Here is a 12,695-nt window from a genome sequence, read left to right on the forward strand (position 1 = left end):
ACAAATCATCTCAAGGCACTTTACAAAAACTAAAAACCCAACAAATCCCTTATGAGCAAGCACTTGGCGACAGTGGAGAGGAAAAACTCCCTTTAACGGAACAAAAAACCTCCAGCAGAACCGGGCTCAGTTTGGGCAGCCATCTGCCTCGACCGGTTGGGGTGAGTGGATAGAGCAGAGAGAAAAGAACAGCAACAATAAGCAACAAATAGACACTGCAGGTTGGTGGGGCCAGTAACTGCACATCAGCGATATACAGCTCCAGGACCAGGGACACCTGCAGAAGGTACAGAGAGAACAGAGAGAGAGGGAGAGAGCACAAACTAGGGGAGAGAGAGCGCACAAGGTTAGTGACATTCAATGGTGGAATATACATGTGAGGGGGGAGATGGGAAGGGAAGGGAGGGGAGGGGCAGGGGAGCTCAGTGCACCGATGGTCCTTGGGCGGTCTAGGCCTATAGCAGCATAACTAAGGGATGGTTCAGGGTTACCTGAAGCCAGCCCTAACAATACACTTTGCCAAAGAGGAAGGTTTTAAGTCTAGCCTTAAAAGAACAGAGAGTGTCTGCCTCCTGAACCCAGGCTGGGAGCTGGTTCCACGGGAGAGGAGCTTGATAGCTAAAGGCTCTGCCTCCCAGTCTGCTTTTGGAAACTCTGGGAACCATGTCGAATGCAGCACTAAGGTCTAGGAGGACAAGTATAGAAACAAGTCCATTATCTGAGGCTAAGAGAAGATCGTTGGTAACTTTCAACAGTGCTGTTTCTGTACTATGATGTGCTCTAAATCCTGATTGAAAATCTTCAAATAGTTCATTCCTGTGTAAGTGGTCTGATAGCTGCTTAGCAACAGCCTTTTCTATGATTTTAGAAATAAATGGCAGGTTGGATATTGGTCTATAATTAGCCAAGACTCCTGGATCAAGACTAGGCTTTTTGAGTAAAGGTTTGATTACTGCAGTCTTAAAGGCCTGTGGTACGTAGCCTGATACTAGAGATAAATTTACCAAGTCTAATAAAGATGAGTTAATTAATGGCAGGGTGTCTTTAAGCAGTCTAGTCGGACTCAGATACACAGAGGCAGAAATTATTGGAGCAAGGTCCCAACCAGTCGACGCAGATGGCTGCCCAAACTGAGCCTGGTTCTGCTGGAGGTTTTTTCTTCCGTTAAAGGGAGTTTTTCCTCTCCACTGTCACCAAGTGCTTGCTCATAAGGGAATTGTTGGGTTTTTAGTTTTAGTTTTTGTAAAGTGCCTTGAGATGATTTGGCGCTATACAAATAAAACTGAATTGAATTGAATTGAATTAAATTGAATTAAATTGAATTGAATTGAATTGAATTGAATTGAATTGAATTGAATTGAATTGAATTGAAAGGCACTAGTGCTGCCAGGGCTGCGGGTTCGATCCCTGGTGGGATGATTCCACAGTGGAAAAGTGCTCTTTTAGGGGTTTTTGTAGGGATGGGAGGGTGCAGCAGCTGTTGGGCTCATATGACTGAACCAGATTCTTCAGGTTTTAAAGAGCAGGAATGCTGAGTGATATTCCAGCCTGAGAGAATGCCTGTTTCTGTGTCACGCTAGTTTGAGAGAGCAGCCGTCCCTGCTGGTATGTTCACACGCAGCCAACCAGCCTGGCACTCTGCTTCAGTGCATTCTGGTTGTTTTTATAGCCCAGATTCTCCACAGTGGGTGAGCAGCAGGGATGAGTTTCAGGTTGGTATTGGCTGTCAGTCGGCTGAGATGTTTCTGTTCCTCTGCTGCTGAATAAAGGACGGGTGATGTGGACCAGTGCCACATTATGATATGTCTCCTTGGTGTCGTTTATTCAAACTCAAAATAACATCTTTAATGTCCCAGAACATCATTTTGAGATTTTCTGGGCATGCTAAGAGTCTGAGATACTGTTATTTCACACTCTGATTAAAGTGGTTTCAACAGCAGTCAAAAGGTTTTGATGAAGAGCCAACTCAGTCATAGGAAATCTGTACGTCTTAAAAACCTTCAACCGTAAAACCAGTTGAACCTGAAGTTAATACTGATGTGTAAAGGAAGGATCAGTAATGCTGGGAATGAAAAATGCCATTTCTGAGAAAGGTTTTGATCCATGGACTGTTTGAAGTTTTGTATTTCTTGGCTCTAAAATTCTAGATCGAGTCGTAGGTTCTGCAGTTGTGGTCTGTAACCCTGAAGACTGGAGGTCAGGGAGGGGTGTAGGAAGGATGACTGGTCAGATCTGGTGACATCAGGATTGAAGGTGGAGGGAGGTTTGACAGGGAGGGTTGAAGTAGTTCTGCAGTAAAGATCCCACAATAACTGACAGACAAATGAGAGGGGAGAGATCTTTTCTTAGTGAAGTCATGTATATGCCAGCAACTAATAAACATCAACAGAAACAGCCTGTTGGTTGGTATAAACCACATCATGGCCTTGGAGCTGTTTGCAGCATAACTCAAAAACTACTCAACACACTGCTGCGTTTTTGTCCACGGCCCAGCTGTGGTGCAGCTGACATCATCTGGTCTCACAGAGCGCCTTGTGTTGGGGCCATAACTCCTGAACTGCAAAGGGTTTTTTTCTCCGGACTCCGAGGATCAGAACCAACTCTCTTCACAGATTTTAAAAACATGAGAGAAGTTTGACCACGCTCTCTACATATATTCAACGTAAACACAACACAGCAACACCACTTTCTTCCCTTATTCTCAGAACCCGTCATCTCACATCAGCTCAGAAGGAAAATCAGCAGCACAGTGACAAAGGAATATGTGTTCACCTTGGTCTTTGTGCTTTAGGCACAAACAAGTTTGATATTTACCGTTTCTGATCGGGGCGCTCTGACAGAATACTCACAGTAGCCAATGAGAGTGAGCAGTTTTGGAAACATCACCCGATCAACCAATCAACCAATCAAATATCTGCCAATCACTCTGCTCACCTGCACAAATCAGCTGAATCACAATCTGTGTGATTATGACCAATCGACACATGGAGAGCAGAGGAAAGTGGGTATGTGTGTGTGTGTTTGTGTGTGAGCACATTTATAAGAGTGATGGGAGTGTTTTTGGATGGGGGGGCGGGCGCTTTGAGAGCCTGGAAAGGAAACTGTTCAAATATGTCTCACACACACACACTTCTAACCCTCCACCCTGCTGAGAACCCTGTTTTTACACTTCCCAACACACACACACACACACACACACACGCGCGCGCTCTCTCTCTCACACACACTCTCTCTCACACACACACACACACACACACAGCCACTAACACAAAAGCACAGACGTGTGAGTACAAACGCTCACACGGTTTTCATTCCACCCAGGCTTCCTGCCCCTGGTTCTCATGGGAAATATTGTATTAGAGCAGCAAGCGAGGGAGACAGAGAGAAAGAGAGAGAGAGACAGAGAGAGAGAGAGCCTTACTCTCAGGCTGTATTCACTTCATCAGATAATAACTGATCAAGTTCATTAGTTCATAACAAGCTAATTACAGCTCTCAGAATTTGACAAAAACAAGTGACCTGGTTTCCTGCTCTGAAAGGAGAGAAAGTAAGAAAACCCCCGTCCCTTTGCTCTAACGCACACACATACACATACACACACACACACACACACACACACACACACACACACGCCAACTACCAGATGTGCAGACATAACAAGCCCAGAGAGGCTACATCATCCAGCATAGTTCAAACATGACACCATTCAGCAGTGTGTGTGTGTTACAGTAGGGAATCAGGCCATGTGTGGATATAGAGGTTTATTAGAGGTTTCAGTAGTCATTCTGATGGTGCTGACCCATTCTCTCTCGAGGTTGTGTTGCTCAGGGATTTACCGTGTCAGCAGAACAATTCTTACACATTCACAATGATTTGAAACATGTTTCTTCACCATGACCCCAGTTTTATTTCTGTTGCTGCCTCAAACCTTTGGTGACTGCAGCTCTGTGCCAGCTAGCCTGGGTCTGTGTTCTTGGCAGCCAAAGGACTTTTATTTTAGATTTTCACTCTGTGGAGGGAGCAGCCAGCAAAGCCCCTCCACTGGGGAGCTCTCGCCCCTGATCAATCAAGGCTTGGTACCTGGCGCCTTTTTTTTCGAATGCCTCTTCCATTCAGTCCTGTCAAGGCCTCAGAGAAAATAGTGATGCTGCAAAGATGTCACTGTGATGTGTGCTGGGAATTTCATCTGCTTCTCCAAGCCAACCAAAAGCCGCTGGTCCCATGCAATGAAGGAGGCCTGCTGGAGGTTGGTGCTGTGGCGTTGGTTCTTCTCCTGCTTTCACAAACCCTATTCTCTTCCTAGCTCAACAGGGGTACTATGTACAATGGCCAAAGAGACACTTTCCACTGCTGCCTTTAACAGTAGTGGCCCTGCCCAGGAGCCTTTGGGGCATCAGCCTTGCCCCAGAGCTGGAGGTTCCCTGAGTTGGTAAGATGTCATAGCTTGGATTAAGAATTTAATGGGCTGTGGCTCTGCTTGACAGATATTAGACCACATGAGCCTCGTTCTGTGGGGCTTTCCCATCTCATCCCTGCCCCTTGTTGCCTCATACCTGCCGCATGACTTTCCTCTTCTGTGCTCCTGAACTCCTCTGTAATGCTGCTGAAAAGGAGCTGCAGGGCATTGCTCTTACCATACAGAGCAGCTCCTGCTGCGTGGTAGACCGAGCCATCTGCAGAGTAGGATGGTATAACTGGCACTGCATATACCAGCAAATCTGGAAGATTCTTATGGAAATTAATTTATTTATCAGCTTTGGCAATTAGCTTTAAAAGTCATAGACAGGTTTGATTTGTGCTTGCTAGTTTTGTAATTAATAAATGTCTTGATGAGCAGGAACTGGACTTTAACCACATCGTCAGCAAAACTGTTTTCTCACGATGCACTAGGTCACAACAAACAGATGATGAGCTTTGGTCAGTGAAGCTGATGTATTGATTAGTGTGTGCTGCTGGCTTTAGATCTCTGTGTGTGTTTTCTTTTCTCACTTCTGAACTTTATTTTTTCTTTCTTTCATGATTTTATCTGTCTTTCTTTTATTTCAGTGTCTTCTCAGGTTTTTCATTCACCGATTTAGGATTTGACCTTTAGCCCCTTGATGCTAATCAGGGGTCGTGAACCTCATGATGTCACAAAAACAGACTTGAGGATCCTCTGTGCCATAAAACATTCCTCAGCCTCAAAACCAAAGCCTGATTCTAACCGGAGAGCTGTAGATGCCTGGGTGGGACCTTTTAGTGTGAAACAGTGTGCGCTCCTCTCATTTTCTGTATATTCACATCTCACATCTTTGTTTTTGTAAAGGACTGAGTTCTGGGTCTGCATCACAAACTGAAGATTAAAGTCAGTCCTATGTAAGACCAGGACTGAGTTATTATGAAGTTTCCTTCAGCAGCAGAAAGCTGACCCAGAGCAGAGACACTGCTGAAAAGCAGGAATTATGTTTTCAAGACTGTCACAATTTATCACACACTCTCAGGAAAATGCATAAAAATCCACTGTGGGGAATAAAATGTTTATATGCAAATGTCTATAAAGTACAAGAAAAAAGATCAATATGCCATTAATTCACAGCTTAAATATCATATTAAAATATTAAATTCACCATTTCCACACTAAGCTGGTATTTTATTTATTTTATTTTACATTGGTAAAAAGATGCTGAGGTTAGAGCTGCAAGGAAGGAGGCCTAGAGGAAGATCAAAGAGGAGGTTCTTGGATGTAGTGAAGGAGGACATGAGGATAGTTGGTGTGGGTGAGGAGGATACAGTGGATAGGGTTGAATGGAGGCAGATGATTCACTGTGGCGACCCCTGAAGGGAGCAGCCCAAAGGAAAAGAACAAGATTTCCACACTAAGCTGGACAGTAAGTGAGAATTATGGTCTGGTAAAAACCACAAACAATTCAATTCAATTATTTGTATAGCAAATACAATGCAATACAAATACAATACAAATTATCTCAAGGCACTTTACAAAAACTAAAACTAAAAACCCAACAAATCCCTTATGAGCAGCACTTTTGGCGACAGTGGAGAGGAAAAACTCCCTTTAACGGAAGAAAAAACCTCCAGCAGAACCGGGCTCAGTTTGGGCGGCCATCTGCCTCGACCGGTTGGGGTGAGTGGATAGAGCAGAGAGAAAAGAACAGCAACAATAAACAACAAATAGACACTGCAGGTTGGTGGGACCAGTAACTGTACAACAGCAATATACAGCTCCAGGACCAGGGACACCTGCAGAAGGTACAGAGAGAGAACAGAGAGAGAGGGAAAGAGCACAAACTAGGGGAGAGAGAGCACAAGGTTAGTGACATTCAATGGTGGAATATACATGTGAGGTGGGAGGAGAGGAAGAGAGGGGAGGGGAAGGGAAGGGAAGGGGGCGGGTAGGGTAGGGGAGCTCAGTGCATCAATGGTCCTCGGGCAGTCTCGGCCTATAGCAGCAGAACTCCAATTAGTGAGTTAGTAAGATCAGGGCCTTGCAAAAGTTCAGAGTTCAGGGACATGCCCTGGTACACCGCACCACAGTCAAACACCACCCTAAGTGTGTTCTTCTTAGGGTGGTATACTCTGTGATGCGGGATATACCAGATTCTTCCTTCAGTCCCTTTCAGTTCTTCCTGTAGGACAACTTCGGCATATCTTTGAGCTATAACATCACTCAGAAAAGTTGCGTACTCATGGAAATACTAATTTTTCTTTAGTTTCCTCTTTAGACTTTGGAAATGCTGCATGGCGATGTGGCGGTTATTAGGCATCTGCACATCATCTCTCCTGAAGGGTAGGTTTAGAGTATAGTGACCATTTATTAGTGAGACAGAATTGCTTGCAATTTCAAGGAACTTTTTATCCTCGAAGAATGAGGGCTCAAGCTTTTCTTCAGATGTCTTTTCATTAAAGTCATGATTGTAGTGGCTGATCAATAGCTTTTCTAGATTTGCAACATAGATCCTATTCACTGCTGTAGATTGACAGTCATTGTTGGCAGCAGATTAGCTTTGTTTTAAGGGCCCATTGACAACCCATCTCACTAGGGTCTTTATTGCATAGAGTCCCTCACCCTGACTGTTGATAATCTCCCAGGGTTCTATAATCTTTGAAGCATTGGCTCCTATCAACAGTTCAATATTGTTGTCTATTTCTGGGATGTTGAACTTTTGCAGGTATGGCCATTTAGCAAGATCCTGCTTTGTGGGGATATTGTCGATAGTTACGGGCATCTCTTTGTGTGTGAACACGTCAGGTAATGGTATGAAATTATTTTCATCAACACCAGAAACTTCTAGACCTGAGATCACGTATGTTGGTACTGATGTCTCATGGCTCATTGTAACAAGATATTGGTTCTTCTTCCCATAATATTCAACTGAGACATGAGCCGATCTGTACAAAACGTAGTTGAGCTACCTGGGTCGAGGAACGCATACACTGATGATCTTTTCCCCTTTACCTGCCTTTACCTTCACAGGCAGCACTGAAAGCACATTACCGGCCCCTGTACCAGCCCCAATGTGCCTGCATGCTTTGGGCTGTGTTTCAACTGATGTGTCACCCTTTTCTTGTTGCTTTGTCTTTTGTTCTGTTATCTTAATACGGGGGACACTGGGACGCTGTTTGGAGCACACTGTGCAGGTAAGTCTTTGTTTACAATGCTTGCTGATGTGCCCTTGATGTAAACAGCCAAAGCAGATCCCCTTCTCCTTCAAGAAGCTTATCTTGTTGGTGTGTTTCCTTTTCATGAATGCACTAAAAGACTCAAATGTGTGATTGGTGATGCACATAGGGCAAATTGTAAAAGATTACTTTTAGGGTGCTGAACGAGATGAGAGGAAGTAGTGGAGACACTTGCTGAAAAAAGCTGACACTAGTGGACTAGTGGCGGCTTAGCTTTATTGGGTAGCTTTTCTGAAGCTCTGGTAGGCCTGTCCTGGATGTCCCCATACACTGGATCCGAAACTACTCTCACTTGCTTTTCAAGAAATGAAACAACATCAGGGAATTGTGGTCTGCTGTTCTCCCTCTCTCAAATTTACACACATAAGATCGCCACTGCTCTCAATTTGTAGGGGAGTTTCATTATCAGAATCTTTAGGTTTGATAAGTTGATTTCATGAGAGTACCTCATTTCTTCCATTGCATTACAGCAACACCTCAAGAAAAAAACAAAGACTTGCAATGCCTTTGAGTCCTTGACTTTAATGACAGGCCATTCTAATGCCTTTTTTAGATAAGCAGAACAGATTCTGAATTCATTTCCATAGTGTCCTTGTAGCAAAGCCATTGCCTTTTCATAGCCTCTATCCTGACTCATCTCTATCTTGAACAAGTTCTCTGGGGAGGCCCTTAGTGTACTGATCAAGAAAGTATAGCCAATCTGTATCATTCTCAGTTTTATGCTCAATCATATGCTCAAAGGCTCGGATGAATGGCCTGTATGAAAAAACATCTCCATTAAAGACTGGGATTTCCCGTTAGAGTGTTTTTATTGTTGTTGCTGCTTAACAAGAATGGATGTTATATTATTTTGACGCTGCAGAATATTTGCAAGCCCATCATTCACAATGCCCTTTGAAGACATTAAAGATTGGTCATAGGTGTTTTTGGGCATGCTTGCAGCTTTAGACGGGGTGAAGTTGCAGTTCAGCCACTACAAGTTGCTAAAGAAAAGTCACTATATTGAAGTGAAAGGAAAAATCTTAAAATATTGGTTTTACATAAATATTAGAAATTGTCAACTGGTATTTTTAGAATATAGTCCAACCTACACACTAACACATACTATTCATTTATCACCTGTAAAACCATCCAGACTTGCCATAGAAACATTACCCAGTCCCCAGGAAGAAATAAAATAAAACTGTTTAATGTTGGCCTTCAGCAGTGACAGAAGCTTCTCTGCTTTCCAAGAGTTTGATGGGCATTTTAGCTAGAGAAGCTCTATTTTTATATAGGCTAAATTCGGGTAAAATACACAGCAGAGGATCCAACTTAAAATCTTCAGGGAAGTGTGTGCTAATGGTTAATGCGCATTCCTATAATAAGAAAGGATAGGTCAGAATAATTTCTGACATGTTGCCTCCCAATCAGAACAATCCAACTTTTAAGCTCATACATTTCAGAGCTTGTGATTTATTTGGATCATTTCACCTTCACTGATAGTGGAGAGTAGAATCACATTATCTGACTATAAATAAATAATTACAGACCTGTGCAGCTTCAGAGCCCTCGGCTGTCTAAGAAAAATGAAAGAGCTGAAGATAAACCCAGGCTCTCCACCCTACAGTAAAGATAAGTCAGTATTTCTGTTGGATCACACTGAGTCACGGCAGCTTCTTCACTGATCTTTCCACCTCTGACAGGACTTAAATCAAACACACCTGAAGCAGCAGGCTGGTCTTGGCTCAGCTGCTGACACTAATTGTAGGTTCATCATGATGAAGGAAAAGAAGAGTGTGAAATATGCTTGTGCTGTGGTTAGACTTCACTTTAATTTAGTCTTTTTGAATATTTGACCAGATTGAAAGTACTGATGCAAAACCACTTTGTTCTCTTGTACCAGTTTTTCTCTATAAATGTCCAATGTCCAATACCCAGTGAAATGTTTACCTTAAGCTACTGTGTTGTTGCTGTATGCAGTAAATTGTGGCATTAAAATTGGAGTGTTTGCTAATAATTCAGAGTGAATTCTGACACTGAAGAGCTCTTGTATATTGTTTATGTTATTGATCATAAACCATGACCATGTGTGACCATCATAAACCATGACCATCCAGGGTTGGATTCTGGGGCCACTGTTATTCATCTGGGTCAGATCATTCAATAATGCTGTTTAGTGCAGTTATGCAGATGACAGTCAGATTTATGTAGCTCCTTCACTATAGGCTGTTAGACTCATGCTGTCAGTGCTTAAAGCAAGTAAATACCTGGATGAATTTAGATTCCCTTTAATTAAATACAGACAAGACAGAAATCCTTGTGTTTACCAGCAGGAAGGAAAGAAGTCAAATTTTAGCCCAGCTCGATTCTTGGGCTGTTGATACATTTGATTTCTGTAAAATGGTCATTCCCACCCAGAAAAACTGTACATCCAGGTCTTTAATCTTCTTAGAACTTAGCAGGTTTTATTTCTCTATAGGTTCGTTTTCATCATTGCTCTTATAGCTCAGCTCCTCCTCTGACTATCGTCAGTTTAGCAATGCTGCATATTTCAGATGCCACACAGTCAGCTGCTGTTTATCATTCTGTTAAAGAGGCGACTCGCTCTGTGAGAGGATGGAAACCAGAGCTTGGCCCCGTGTGTTTGCTTTGGCCCCGGTCTGCAGAGGAGGATCCAGCTTGGAGGTCAGCGGGTCATGTGGGGTCAGGGGTAGGTTTATGTATTTAGCAGCTAAAAGCTCTGAGAAAAGAAGTGAGATGATACAAATGTGTTGTCAACACCCAGTTGGGTTTCTAAGTGGATTTACAATTAAAAATTATCACTGAAATAAATATTTTTTAAAAAGTTCAGGATTCAAATGAAACGTTCTGAGTTTACAGGCAGGAGTGAAATAAAATGCTGAGTAGTGAAGAGGAACGACAGACAGACAGACAGTCTGTTTGTTTGAGGGAATGAATCAGATGAAAAACGTCAAAAACAAGTAACTGTCCCTGAAATATCCAGTTAAATAGGAAAACAGGAATGTTGATCGAGTTCATGTGTGTGCGACTGTGTCGTGCAGGTTTTGTGGTCGGCTAACAGTCTCGACTTGTTTCCAGATGACTTCGTTTTGATCCCGAATGAAAAAACCATAAAAGAAGAAGCTTCCACTCTTCCTCTGTTGCTTTTCTCTGGTCTTTCAACTGGTTTTTACAAAGACAATAAATAGGCAAGAAAAGATTAAATATCTCCTCATTAAATATAAAAGTTCCCTTTTTTTGGTTTCTCCAAAAGATCATGTTCTAAACTGGTTTTAAAAACTGGTGTGTATGTATTTTACTGTATATTTTAAGGACAATTGCGAGGCAGGCACTGATGTTGCACATACCGACTTACGTTTATAAACAAGTAAAGCGACACAGATTTCGTACTTGGCAGGTTACAGGTATGTTAATACAGAACGAATCAGTAAAATGTTCCCAGACCAAATCTTCTGAGCATGCAGCACAACCTTGCTGAACTTTGCATGGGTACATTTAGCAACCAAAGGTGAGGCACTTACAGCTCTGGTAAAGGCTCAAGGTGACTTCAGATGGTGGCTCATGGTGGTTGGATTCTTTACATTTAACCCAAACCACCATATGTCTAAACCTGAACACAGGTCAGAATGTGAGGACACATCGGTTCATGTTATATACTGTTCTCCATATTTATTATTAAATTTACCACAGCCAGTGTTTAGTTTCACTTCATCATGTAGTGATGCAACCACAGGACAGAAACCCTCCCTGCTGGTGCATTCAGGAATGCTCCATCATCCTCCTCTGCTGTGGTTCATCTCAGTACCATGGTACAAGCTGTGTCATATTGTGCAGGTCTTTTAATAGACTCTTGTAACAATATACTTTGGTTAGTTTTGAGTCTTTCAGGCTGACATGGTTTGGAGACTATGGCTTTTGGATGTGACATGTTTCAGCAACTTGATGTCGAATCTTGTTCTTCCTGCTGTGGCTTGTGTTCTTGAATGCACCATTTGGGAGAATTTTACAGTAAAGTGATATTTTCTGCAATAATAGCCATGTAAAACTAAACATGTCCTTGATGCATGTCCTTTCTGTTGCAAGTTTTGTCTCTGCAAGTTGATTTTTCATAGAAACAGATTCAAACCAAGAGCCGCTGAAAAGCTGTGTAATTCAGAAACTGCTGCAGGATGTGGAAAATGGTCAGAATAAGAACCTGCATCAGCTGTTTGTTTCACTCACAGACTAACAGTCACCAACAAGTAAAAGTGGCTGTGTACTCAGCCCATTTTTAGGTGCTCCACTGTGAAATTGTGTTTTTTATTTACTGAGGACTCACAATGGGGGTTTTGTGCCGGGAAAAAAGCAGCACAGCTGAAAGTTGCGTCTCATGCTGCTAAATTTACAGCTTTCTGGGATGCAGTAATTTGCAACAGGTTTAGTAATTATCCCCATAGGTCTCAGACTGTTCGGGAAATAAAGCTCTAAGTAATGGGGTAAAGATATGGCTCTGAGTGAAAATAGGTTACTCAGACACTGGTGTCAGGTCCTTTATTTTCTCCTGTTGTGACATCTCTTTCCTTGTGTTTCTCAATGTGCTCTGAGCTCACTCCGTTCTTCTTGCTGACCCTGTGTCTGTCGTCTTTCTGGCTGTACGTTGGATTAAAAAGTTTCTTCTTGCTGTGGCATAGCTTCTCTCTCTCTCTTTCTATCATTGTCTCTTACCCATCCCCTCCCTCCTCTGTGGTCACTCCATTTAAAAAAGCAAAACAAAAAACACCCAGAATTCCCTCTTCCTTTCCCACAATCCCTCACTAATGATGTCCGCCAGCCACAAAATGAGTTCTGACGCCAGAGGAGAGAGAACAAGTGAGTGAGAGAGTGTGTGTCCGTCTTGGTGTAAATAAGCACATCTGTGTTTGTGATAATGAGAGGCTCAACTTCAGCTTGTTAACTCAGAGCGCTGCGGTCTGACCTCACATGTGGTGCAGAGCACTGGCGAGTGAACAAGCCTCTCATCTCCGTCCAAGCGTCTT

At 42.8% G+C, this 12,695-nt stretch overlaps 1 protein-coding gene across 7 annotated transcripts in view; it reads left to right on the top strand.

Annotated features, from left to right (window-relative positions):
- Positions 1 to 12,695, top strand: part of plekhg2 (pleckstrin homology domain containing, family G (with RhoGef domain) member 2) — a 76,778-nt gene that overhangs the window by 30,999 nt on the left and 33,084 nt on the right. The window lies entirely within an intron of this gene.

Source organism: Mastacembelus armatus, chromosome 13, assembly GCF_900324485.2.
Source record: "Mastacembelus armatus chromosome 13, fMasArm1.2, whole genome shotgun sequence".
Taxonomy (NCBI): Eukaryota; Metazoa; Chordata; class Actinopteri; order Synbranchiformes; family Mastacembelidae; genus Mastacembelus; species Mastacembelus armatus.